Here is a 12,329-nt window from a genome sequence, read left to right on the forward strand (position 1 = left end):
TTGACCGCTAATACCCAGGTCACATTGCGTGCGGGATGTGTCAACCGGCAATGCGAGGTCGTATAGATCATTTCTTGTTAGCAAGGATGGGGAGAGCTTCACGGCTAGAGGAAGTCCGCCGATCACGCTACGAACAGTTTGATTGTTCTAGGAATGAAGAACTGCTTTCTATTAATACGGACTTACAAGGCGGATGCTGGTCCTCCCCTATTTCTAGTGTTTGGCCGACTCGACTGGACGGCTTGTTAGCAAGGCAGGATTGGCCGGATCGGACGGACGGGAGAGTACCCACGAGGGAAGATAACGGGCTACTCCTACACCCTTCTGTCTGAGAATGCTTCTTTTAGATGAAAGGAATGGCATTGCTACCTTTCCGTACCAAAGCAATGTCTCAAACAGTAAGGGAATAGCACACCGAACGGAACATAATCTGAAACCGGGGCGGGAAGCCGTCAAACAAATCCTATACTATAGTTCCCAGGCCGGGCGGAAAGACTAATTACGGGGACAGCAAACTAACTCTCTACGGGGCAGATAACAACCAGGCGACAAACAAGAATACCTCCAAGTTCCTCGATGGCCTATTGGAACCATACAAACAATATACGCGGTCAAAGAAACTATACGGGTAAGCTTGAAAACAAACTAGACTATCCAGCCGAGCCAGCCCCGCCGGAAAGACTAATACAGGGAAGTCTAAGCGGTATAAGCGGTCTATGGGTAATACGGGGCAAAATACTGATTTCCACGTCGGAACAACAAACTAGAATACCTTTAAGTTGAAGTAAGTTTAGGCGGGGGTAAGCAAGTTTAATACGGTTAAGCCGTTAAAAAGAAGTTCCCAGGGAAAGCTATCATACGTGATTCCACTATACTTTCAAGCAATGAAACACCGTAAGGAAAGGGGAGGCACTACTGTAACCTATAAGATCTGGAGTATGCAGCCCAGCCCTACTAGGGCTTTCTTCCGACTTCAAAAGGCCTGGTGGTGGAAAAGAACTATCGTAGAGCCGGTTTACCACGCAGAGGCAAGAATGAAAGCAGCAGTTCGAGCAGATGACCTTGAAACTCTTGAACCAATAGTAGGTCCAGATGCACACATGGTTTCATTTAAGGCTACAGACTCGGCTTCTTTCCCTTACTGTCTGTCTCCGTCGACGTCGAATTTTTCGTTTTTTTATGCCTATATCCGATTAGAGCATTTCATTTCCTATTTCCAAAATCTTGCCTGGTCGAATCTTTCGCGGAACATTCCAATATGGAATGAAGCTTAGACACAGTCTCTAAGGAGGAAGGATCGATGGTTTTGAGAAGTCTTCAGGTTTCATTCTCTTATGATAGATAGGATAGCGCCGTCCCCTATTAACGATAAAAGAAAGACAGGTTCCCTGGTTCTGTTACATCAAACGTTTAGTTCTCTTCCCGGAAACCACTGAATTACCCCTCTTTGGGCATATAAAGATTGAGTAAGAAGGGTAAGCCATTTGACCATAAGTTCACAGCTTAGGATCAGAAGGAAAGATTCCATCCCGTCTTTACTTTAAAGCAATGGTCTACGACTCCGCAGCTTGCTTAGGAAAACTCCTAAGTTATTTTTTATTTTTCTTCTATCGCGTTAAGACAAGCCCTAGTCCCAAGCTAAAGAGCATATTCATCTGCACCTGAAAGGATAGGGATGAAGTTAGCGCTTAGAGCTCCTCTCGCTCAAAGATTTATTGGAGAGCTCCTCGTTGCTACTATGAATATGAAAGGAAAGGGCAGTGTCCCAGGTTTAGCTAAGTTTGAGTAGCACTTCCTGTGAGAAACTCACTAAAACTACACCAAAGAGGAGGGGCATAGGGAATCCCGTACCGATGCGACTAGACACCGCCGGAAACTGGCGATCAAGTCTACGATATGAGTCTTCGTTGAACTCATTTGAAACGAAGACTCATATTCCTCGCCTGCAAGAAAGATGATAAAAAGATCAACGCCTACTTGCTCCATGTCATTCTTACTGACTGTACCATCACAACAAGGTATTTTTCTCGGAAAGGTCAAACCCTTCAATCCTGAATTGCTAGTTTTCAATCTCGTCCGATGGCCGGAAATCAGAAACAAGGCTTCCAGAACTCTTATTCATGGGGACGGGAAAGTTTATAAGAGGACGGAGCCCCCTCTTCGGGAGAGATTCCTCTCCGTGCCTCATCGTTAGTGATGAACTCTTCCGAACAGATTTTCTCTAGAAGAGGTTTAGCCCTTTCCATTTTTGTCGATCTTCCGCTACGGCTCACTGTACGTTCCTTTAGCTATAGGCGTGTCCAATCCGATAATAGTCCGTTCCACACATAGTGCAAGGAAGCTCGGTGCGATGAGCTGAAGGAGAGAGTATGTTCGATGATGCCGGAATAGTCCTTTCCATTTTCTTCCTAAATTTAGCAAGCTTGACAACAGGAGGGGATGTAGGAATTGCGCATTACGCATGAGCAACCTTATCCCAGAAAGAACTCGATGGAGATGGATTGATCGGTTGGATGATTCCAATTAATGAATAAGAGTCAATCCCTGTTCGATCGAAAGAGCACTTCGACCCTATATAATCTAGTAGGACATTGCCTCCTAGAGGGGCTAGGAGTTCAAAGATTCTAGTCCATCCAGTCCCAGTGGCTCCGCGGTGCTCCTTCCGCGATACGCACTAGCACGCTCCGAAGCAAACGAGCTTGTACGCATGCTTCTAGAGCTACTCGATTCGCTACAGCACCTGGCGCTTGACCCCATCGAAAAGGGCAAAGTTCCTCCACTGAACCGTCGTACCGAATCATCTCCGTCAGAGCAGGCATATGTCGGCTGGATCGATAAGAGTGTGAGGAAGAATGCACGGATAACAATAGTCAGGTAAAGGGCGGCTAGGCTACTATTAAGAAGGAGAGTGCGCGCATCCTTTCACTGATAAGACGGTGCAGACGAAAAAGAGTCTGTATGATCGTCCGCTATCATCAGTCTTCGTTTAACCAACATTACTGCATTGCATATAGAGAAAAGCCCCTCTAGCTCCAGGTTTCAGGAGGGGTACCCCCTTATACATACGCTATAATTTGACTACTAACCGCTTTCACTTATTTATTTGGATGGGGCAGCTTCTACTCCTTAAAGCACTATAGCTTCCTACAACTGGAAGTCCGCAAATCGTCATATATAAAATGAAGATGCTCGCAAGGGAAGGAAGCTATTGGAATCGGCGGAGAAATGTTGTGTTATATATGGTATTGTAATATATAAATAGGATCTGATTTGTAATTGTAAAAAAAAGAAAAAGAAAAGCGTCTTGCTTGATCATTGAATTGAGTGCGGTGCGCGGTAAGACTGAACCACCATTGATCTATCGGAGATTCAAAACTGCTGATAATGAAGACAGATATATATAGAAAGTGTTCAGTGCACTAGCTCAACCTCTCTTTACTTGCTCCTTTTTTCACTCTAGCTACTCTACTTATCGCTACAAGTATGGAGCTCTATTTGTATACTCGTTTCAGATATTACACTAGCTCTTTACTCTAGCTCTCCTTGCTCGCTCCTATCTCTCTTATTTAAAATAAGTAAGCAGAGGAAGTGAAGGTTGGAAAATTACATAAGAGATAGGAAAGTTCCACACGCGGAAGACGCTAAATGGTAGAGCATAGCTTTCCCAGGCTAAGGTTGAGAGGAATGAGGCAAATCGCTTGCTTACTTGAGTTCTGAAAGTACCGATTTCCTGATCTCGGAAAAGTACCAGATCTACTTTCTATTTGTCTGAAATCGTCCCGATATCAAAGCTTTCTCGAAATGAATGAAGATAAGATTAAGTAAGGGCGCTATGTTCAGATTCTGAACCAAAGCACTAGTTGAGGTCTGAAAGCCTTATGAGGAGAAGGTAAGATAAGGGGAAGAAGCGGGGTAGAGGAATTGGTCAACTCATCAGGCTCATGACCTGAAGATTGCAGGTTCGAATCCTGTCCCCGCCTAATCATCTGAGGCAGACTACGGCCTCGAGATTCCGTGGGTAAGTAACCCAGTGCCTTTTTCAGGAAAAAAAATGAAATACGAACAACCGCGTAGGTCGTCACAAGTAAAGTAGTAAAAAAAAAGAAAGCCATGCCTATCACAGGCCTTCTAGTTCCAGTGCTCACTTTGATCTCGGCCCATTCTTTATTTAGAATGATAGGAATGCCGAATTCTATTCATCTCATTTGTGCCTTTTTCCTCCTGTGTTGTGTAAACGTCCATTTCCCTAAAATGTGTAACTCTCCAGTAGTATATATGATTCGTATTTGTTTGGCATCCCTCTTTTGCTATAGTCTTCGTGTCTATCTATATTCTAGTATTGGTTTTGTATTTTCAGATCTTGTAACGGTCGTTATCGGGGCTTCTTCGGTTTCTGGTTCGGGTGGGAAAATTTTTCCCCATTCCAGCCCAGCTACCTCCTCGTCGGAAGATTCATTCGGAATCCAGGTCCTGTCGGAGCCTTGGCCCGTTATTCACAATGAGACCCTTGAATCCTCCATGAGGAATAGAATTAGGGTACTTGAAAATACGGATTGCATTTTTCTCCTTGATAAGGAGAAGGGGGAATATTGGGCAGAAGTCAAAAGAAACCTCGACTCTTGTCCTTCTCAACAAGAATATAACCGAGTAATAGAGTTTGAGAGTCGCGATCTCCAAATCAGAGAACTACGACATAAAATAAATGTTTATCAATCTTTCAACAGCTACTGCGAGATAATCCAACCTTGGCGGATAGGGCCATTTACAATCCGCAATCAGCTTTTGTTGATTTGTTAGACGACAACCGAACGGAAATTGATGAACAAGTCGGAAGTCCCTTAGAGAGAGACCGCCGCGAGCCGCAAAACCAAGTTGATTGATTTGGCGCTCGGGTGTTGGTTGTTCGGTTTATTTTATTTTAACTTTGCTTCAGCATGCGTTAACAGCTGCTTGGGGTACGATGACAAAGAGAAGTTCGGCTTGGCTTTCCAGGCTTAAAGAGCCTTGTTACTATGTACTACCTTCTCGCTTCTCCTTCACTTTAAAGCCTCTATCTTTCAGCACTATGAACTCTAAGTCACGGTACGGGCCCTTTATATATAACTTGTACGAGAAGTAGGGTAGGTGTAGTACGTACGCATATATATACTTGTACTTGAAGCACGGTAGGTGTAGTACGTACGCATGGAGTTCTCGCATGGACTGACGCCTAGGAGTGAGAGGGTTGTGCTAAATGAAGAGCTCTATTCCGGTCCATAAAGTGAGGAATCAGGTAGCACGACTTAAGGGTCGATCTTAATAAAGAAAGGAGAGAACATACCTATTGAAGGAAAAAGAGAGGATAACGCATCGACGAAATAACCCAAAAGGTGCGGGTCTCACTATTGACCGCGGCATTGTTCCTCCTGATGACAAAACTCTGATTCATTCAGTCGTAATGCTTAAATGCCTTCTGTTCAGAAGAAGGGGAGAAGATTCTCAACCCATATGAGACAGGGTAGCCGCCTAGATTGTTACTGCTGCTGAGCCTGCTAAGCTAAGCCACATGCAGACTTCGAGTACCTTCATGTAGAACAAAAAAGATACCAATCAGACCACACCAAGTGCTCTTGAGAATAGGCTTACTTCGAAATAGGAGCTTGAATGAACGCCAGGGAATTCCCTTTTGGAATGTTTTTTTCTTATATAGTGTAGGTAAGAGTTAAAGATGCTTGTACTCCTCCCCTTACTCTAACGTTCTTAGGCGGGGGCAGGATTCACCAGCACGAGTAGCAAGATAAGTATAAGTCATCGTAGTGTAAGGTCCAGATTAAGCGATTTAGCCTGCTGAAGATGCTCCAGTTCTGTTGACTCAGATGCTCGGGATGAAGATTATGAGCCTGATGAGCGTGATCGATAGCCCGATGCTCGTGGTAGAGATGAAGAGCTACCTCTTCTATTGGTTCAGTAGTTGATTCATTAGTCGAATCCGTTTTTGATTATGCAATAGATTAAGAGAAAAAGTGCACCCTGCATCAATAGCAAATCCAGTAGCATAGGCAGTTGATCCATCCATTGAAAAAAATCCTACGTAATGCCGATGCATGAACCCCTCTCGGCCCCCAAAGGTCCGAAATCACCGTACGCACTCCTCCATATCCCACTCTGGAGGTAGGGCACGAGAATCTTCTATTTTTTCTTGAGTGGAAGTAGGAATGGAGTGGCTCATGCCAGACCGGAGAAATCCTACTTATCGGCTAGCTCAATCGCAAATCGGGCATCCCCATGATAGATTTAGCCAGCTTCTTAGCTCAGCCTCATGCAGACCTTCGGGACTCGCCATTCTCACTTCTATTTTTATGAATTCTAGATATAGGATTCCATTTCGTCTCCACAAGTTAGCCTGTCTGCCTGCAAGGCCCAATCGAAGCTGATTGTCCCCGTGGCGGATAGCGCCCCTTCACTCACTTGTGGTTTCGCTACTCTCCTAAACGGGAAAAAGCAAGGGCTTACCTTAGAAGCTCTTTTTAAGTTTCCTTTTCACTAAAAAGAAAGGGCCTTCTAGCGATAGAGACTAACAAGGGAACTTACCAATACTAAAGGCGGATCGATCAGGCTGAAGTGTAGCATCTCAAGCTTATCTTTCTTTTGCACCCGCCTACCCTGTACTGCCGAACGTTTGCTACAGTTAGATTATTATAATATATATAAACCGATTCGATTCAAGTGATTGAAACACAGGACCCTTTTCCACAGTTACAGGACCGTTGCGACAGTTGTTGATACCGAAAAAGTTTCCCTCAGACATCTCGACCGGGAAGTAGCATATCTTTCAAGAAAAAAATTCGGAAAAAACCAACCCTAAAAGCTATCTTGAATAAAAGAAGGGAACCTTATTCGTGGACAGATGAGCGTTTGCGACCGTTTACAAGAGTTAATACCGAAACAGACAATTCCAGATGCCCTCAGACAGATACCACTAAACAAGTAAAGGACAACGGACAGTATTCGTGGATATAGCGGGAAGACCTACTATCATTCAAGGAAGCGGACCGTTGACGACAGCGGGATGGACAGATGCTACTCAAAAAGCCGATTATCGCATGTTTTTAGAGGCCGTACTTGACCCATCCGACCCCTGTAGTCGCGATTTCGCAAATAAAATAGACCTTTCCGGACCTTTTCCTCATGGAACGATAAGACCGATGCCACTATCGCCTCTTGGCTTTGCTTTAATAGAAAATATTCGACTGGCTGGAAGGAACGTTATACGACTTTTTGACTTTGCAAGAGTAGTTTCATCGGTGGAAGGGAGGGAGAAGGTTGTTCGACTGAAGCCCGACCTCTATGATCTGAAATGAGTGCGGAAATGTCCCTTTAAGAAAAGGATCTTTACAGAAAAAGAGCTCAGAGGTTTAGTCAGCTATTGTCCGTCCTATTTTCTTTTTTCTTCTCGATGAGAGGCTTCCCCAACAGCACTGGTTTGTCAACCTCCATGGTCTTTCCCAATCCAATCTTTTTCTATTACTGACACCTGGAGCCAGCAACAATTGCTAAAGCAACTCCCGAACCTAATTCCTAAGGTCACATACCTGTCGCATAAAAGAAAATGCATATATAGTTGGAATCTCCAATAGGGCAGGCATTAATATGAAAAGGTTTACTTTCCAGCTGGGACATCATCCACAGCTAGATCTTATAAAGAAATTGCCCATCATTTGCACATCGATACGTGCCTGCTACGCTTCCCCCTTGTCGGACTAGGAGCTCTACTAGGCTTGACCGTGGGAAATTGCTTTAGTAGATCGAAAGGGCAAAGAGAGCCACCCGGTCATCATGGATAAAACTACCACTCTTTCAATTGGCGTCTAACCATCTTCTTCTCACTAGGGCCGGGGTTGGTCTTTCTAATCAATCAGAAAATTCACCGGTGGATTGATTGATCTAAACCAAAGACTTGATTATAGGAGAAAGGCGTTCTCATACCCTGATACCCCTTTGTGGAAACCTAGAACAGAAGAAAGTCTCTTTAGGATTAGGATGGCTCTGTCCTAGCTAGACCGAGTCACAACTACTTATTATATTCTAGAAGACTCGGGCACACTTCCCTATACTTCTCCTAAGTGACATCAAAATCCTCTTTCAGCCGATTCGAAAGCAGCAATAGATGAGATTTGGAATCAGACAGAGGGTTCACGCCTCACCCTTCAAAGGGGGGACTGGGGAGTTAAGACTTCCTTGCTCTTAGGCCCCTTTAAGGCTTAGGGAAGGGGCCAATAAGATCAGGAAGAAGGAGATTGGATCCCTCCCCTTCCATATGGTTGTTAGCTCTTCTGTGTCGTGTCAAGCCAGTTCATGAATGAATGGCAATCATGAGTGTAAATCGGCTTGTTAGGGTCCGGTCGTGGCCAAGCCTCGAATCGAATCCTGGATCAACGCCCTTTTTCGCTTAACCCATTCGTTCAGAGTCGACAACTGCAGATAGGCCTCTCCCCAATGCAAGGCAAGGTGAGTTTGTCGGGCATGACGTGCTTGTGCCTATCCCTTTTCAGAAATAATAGATTGCGATTGCAGCTAATCCAGTTGATCCTGTATAGGCGGAGGTGAGGACGGGGGGCGAAGCAAATTGAAGTTTATCCTAAACTAAAGAAGTCCAAGTTTTCGTTTTTTCCGGGTATGAGGCAAAGCCAGAAGTGGTTTATCCAGGCTGGTTGAACCCCCGAAAGAAGCACCAATAGCATAAATAGCTATCATGGTTGGAGCGGAGCATAGATAGCAAAGGTATGGGTAGAGGTCAAATGCACACATCTACCAGGTAGGTGGTGAAAAGAATTCCATACCCGCCTAAAATAACTTAAGCCTAAAACGAAGTAAGAGGCCGGGTCAACAATCTAATAGGTTGCGTTCCCCCCATTCGAGAAGAGGAATCCTAGCTAGCTACTGGATGGAGGGCGGAGTAGAAAAGTCATTGCACAGGGGTAGCATCAAGAGAAGAGCGACTTCCACTTCATAGTTGCTTTCTCCAACTGAGAGGTAGACTGCTTAGTTGGGGCGGGAACTCATACTGCAATAAGAGGGTCTGCTAGACGAAAGATTAGCCTCGGACCCTATTCGCTCACATGCATGGATGAGAAGAAAGAGGATCTCGGGAGGGTCAAACTTTGGACCTCGGAAAGGGCCTCTGAAAGTGGGTATAGTCCCTCTTAGGAAAGGACATCGTGTGGTACTCTTTCATTGGCTAATGTGAATAGTAGGGGCTAAAGGCGAGTGAAGTGAGATCCGAGCTAGGTTAACTTCTTCTCTTATGAAATGGATAGTTAGAGGCGTGATCTATTCTATAAACAGATATCGGAACAGAGATTGAAAGCAGGAACCAGAGATCAAACTCCATAGTGTGAAATCCCGTGATTTGAGCCTATCAGTATGGGATATCATAGGCTTCCCTTGGTTCGCTCGGTGTAGGTATCACCTTGATGCGCGTAGCTATTGCCTTGATCCTTTGGTCTGCTCGGGTCATTCCATTGATACGCTCATCGGGCTCGTCGTTAGGGCTGACAAGGAGAGGAATCATTCCCATCGAATCTCTTCTCCCAGATCTTCTTTGTAGTCCAACTTGGTATATGTAAGAATTCATGCTCAGTTGGGGGAATAGTGTGACTTGGCTGCTTTCTTCGAAAATTTTATTATTCTTTTTTTCCTCTGTTTTGTAAGTGAACGAAAGGCTAACATAAGCTAGAGTTGAACGATCTACTTTTCTATCTTGATGGCTGCGAAAGCCTTAATTCAATTAAAATGTTATATGGTTTCAGCTGATTACGAGCACAGCAGGGTAGTAATGCATAAAGGAAGGAATCGAGCGAATGTAAGTGCTTCGCTTGTTACGTTACAGCCAGTAAAGAAGAAAGCACAACTTCATGGGAAGTTGCCAAAGGGCAGTCCGACGTCTCCTTAAGGTAAGGCAGTTCACTCGTAAGGCCCCAAGGTAGGCTCGGTTCCGGTAGAGCCTGGAGCGACCTGAAGATGGGGCTCACCCTTCCCAAGGAAGGCACTGTGGGAATTTGGAGCGAATCGAGCTTGGTTTGGTCGCCCTAAGCCTAAGCCCCTTCCTGCTAGTAAAGAATTCATTCTTCGAGTTTGAGTTTTGGTTGTTTACCAACAAATTATGCATGGGACTCTTAAGAGAAGACTTTCTATAGTGATTTACAACCACCCTCACTGCACACTTTAAATATCTGTTGCCATCAAAGACAGTTCCATTCGATCTTAGCGGTTCGTTGGCCTCTCTCCGTCTCAGTTGGTCAGTGACTCTGTCGTTCTTTCCCTTTGCTTTGAAGTAGGCTCTGATTCAGTAGACCGGAAAGCACCGGACCTTAGCTTACTTCTTAATACTTTTATTCGACTTCCAGCAGCAAGAGACAAAGGAAGTAAGATGGGGGCGATTGGCCTTTACGCTTTGGATTGGAAGGAAAGAGCAAAGGGAGATCGGCCTTTACGTACGATGCCGAAGATAAGACTTAAAGAAGGAGCTTACCACCGTCCTTGCCTGCCTCACCTGTGCTTATTCCGCGGTTGCTTTAACCTTCTTGAAAGGGCTATTGACAGCAAGAAAGGGAGGTAACAGATCAACGGCTAGAACGACCAGCTAGAACGAAAGCGCATATAGGAAACGAAACTAAGACCTATGGTGCCATATAAGATAAGCATTTCCAGATCGGGTCAAGATTTCGAGCTTAGAATTGAGTGAGGTTTAACTGATTTAAGGGGTTCCTCCATAATAGCTATAATTAAGTAAGTGGAATTTCACTACGAAACTTAGCAATAAGTCCATCCGATAGTGGGTGGTTTGGAGATCAAAAAGTTAAGTTTTTATGGGCGGAGGTATAGCTAAAAAGTATAAGGCTTTCGCTGTGACTAAGGATAGACAGGACTCTCGGTTCGTCTGAGCCTGAGTCGAAGACTTCGGATCCTGCATCTGCTTCAGTTAATTAGGTTAAAATGTGCCTTAAATGGTGTTTTGATCCTAATCCTAGCTAGTCATCATCCAAAGTTGAGGCATTCAACAACTTTCTGAGACACCATTCTTCCCATAGCCCTAAAGGATTAGGCCAGCCTCAACGTTTCTACAAGCTCAGTTTCTACCCAACTTTTTCCGAGAGAACCGACTACGGGGGGTGTGCTGATAAACTCAAACTCGTCTCCGGTTGCTGCTGATGTGGAGAAATTGGTACCAGCCTACTCGTGATGTTCCTTGCCTGGTTCGCTATAGGAAGTGCTTTCAGCAAAGGGGGAGGGAGGGTTAGGACATCAAATTCTAGTCTTCAAAAAACTAGAAGAGGTTCAATTCCTCTTTGATGTGGTTAAGGCAAAAGACAGATATAGATATCAGAGAATAAATTTTAAGGTAAGACTGGTTTTTTCTTAGGTCATCGGGTAAAGTTTAATAGTTCCAAGCTAAACGTACTAAATCAATTAGCTTAAAACTATTTATTGGAAAATTCAATAAATTTCTTTGAAATATTTCCTATTGTTGTAACAAGGCCAGGAATTCTTCATAGAGTTGGTGTGCTTTTTATTTCAGGAGAAGTGGGTATGTCTTATGAGGGTCGCTCTAGTAGAAGTCCCACCCGGGTGAGGGAAATCCGAAAAGACAATGGCCGATTCAGGTTAACATTAACAAAGGGTCGATGTGAATTGAGCTTGAACGAAGTGAAAGGTACGTAGTCGCGTCGAACGAAGTGAAAGGAATTCGTAAGCCCGCAGCGACCGAAGCAGTATAGGCCTCCTATCCTGCTGTAAGGAAAGGCCCGCTATCCAATTCCATCAATGACTGCCGTCTTGTACTGATGTTTTTTAGTAGGTTAGTGATGGGTTTTTTCTAAATGCTTACGAGACAGAGAGGAGATACGCTAGTGAGATGCGCAGGTGTATGAGCTCTGAGATGTGTAGGTAGAAAGAGAAGAAGCCGTTCCAACTGGTCCTATAATCCTCCTTCCTAGGGTAGTAGTCAATCCGATGTAGCTAATCCGACCGGCATTAGTAGACGAGTACAAATGAATAGATTTGCCCTATGCTACTGACTATATGTAAGCAGACAGGAAAAAGATATGGATTCGTACGACTACCTCTATTGACGGCCTGGAGAAGCCTCTTAGAACTAACAAACAATCATCTCGACCACTCTTCCTAGGCTTCTACTTTCGCTCTTTTAGATCGTGTAATGCAATCTCAGATCTTCACTTCCTTTGCCTCAAGATCGGATGTGGCTTTCTGGGTCTCCCCTGACCCACACTAGGGCCTTGACTTCGGTTCCAGTTCCAGAGATGGGTTCTGTGGCGAACTCGAGTTGAAGA

At 44.6% G+C, this 12,329-nt stretch overlaps 1 non-coding gene across 1 annotated transcript; it reads left to right on the forward strand.

Annotated features, from left to right (window-relative positions):
• The first annotated feature begins 3,906 nt into the window (after nt 1-3,906).
• On the forward strand, nt 3,907-3,980 carry TRNAM-CAU (transfer RNA methionine (anticodon CAU)). Its single transcript has one exon. It is a non-coding gene; the product is annotated as a tRNA-Met (tRNA).
• The last annotated feature ends 8,349 nt before the right edge of the window (nt 3,981-12,329 follow it).

The sequence above is a fragment of the Arachis stenosperma genome, unplaced genomic scaffold, assembly GCF_014773155.1.
Source record: "Arachis stenosperma cultivar V10309 unplaced genomic scaffold, arast.V10309.gnm1.PFL2 arast.V10309.gnm1.Scaffold_100041, whole genome shotgun sequence".
In the NCBI taxonomy this organism is placed as follows: domain Eukaryota; kingdom Viridiplantae; phylum Streptophyta; class Magnoliopsida; order Fabales; family Fabaceae; genus Arachis; species Arachis stenosperma.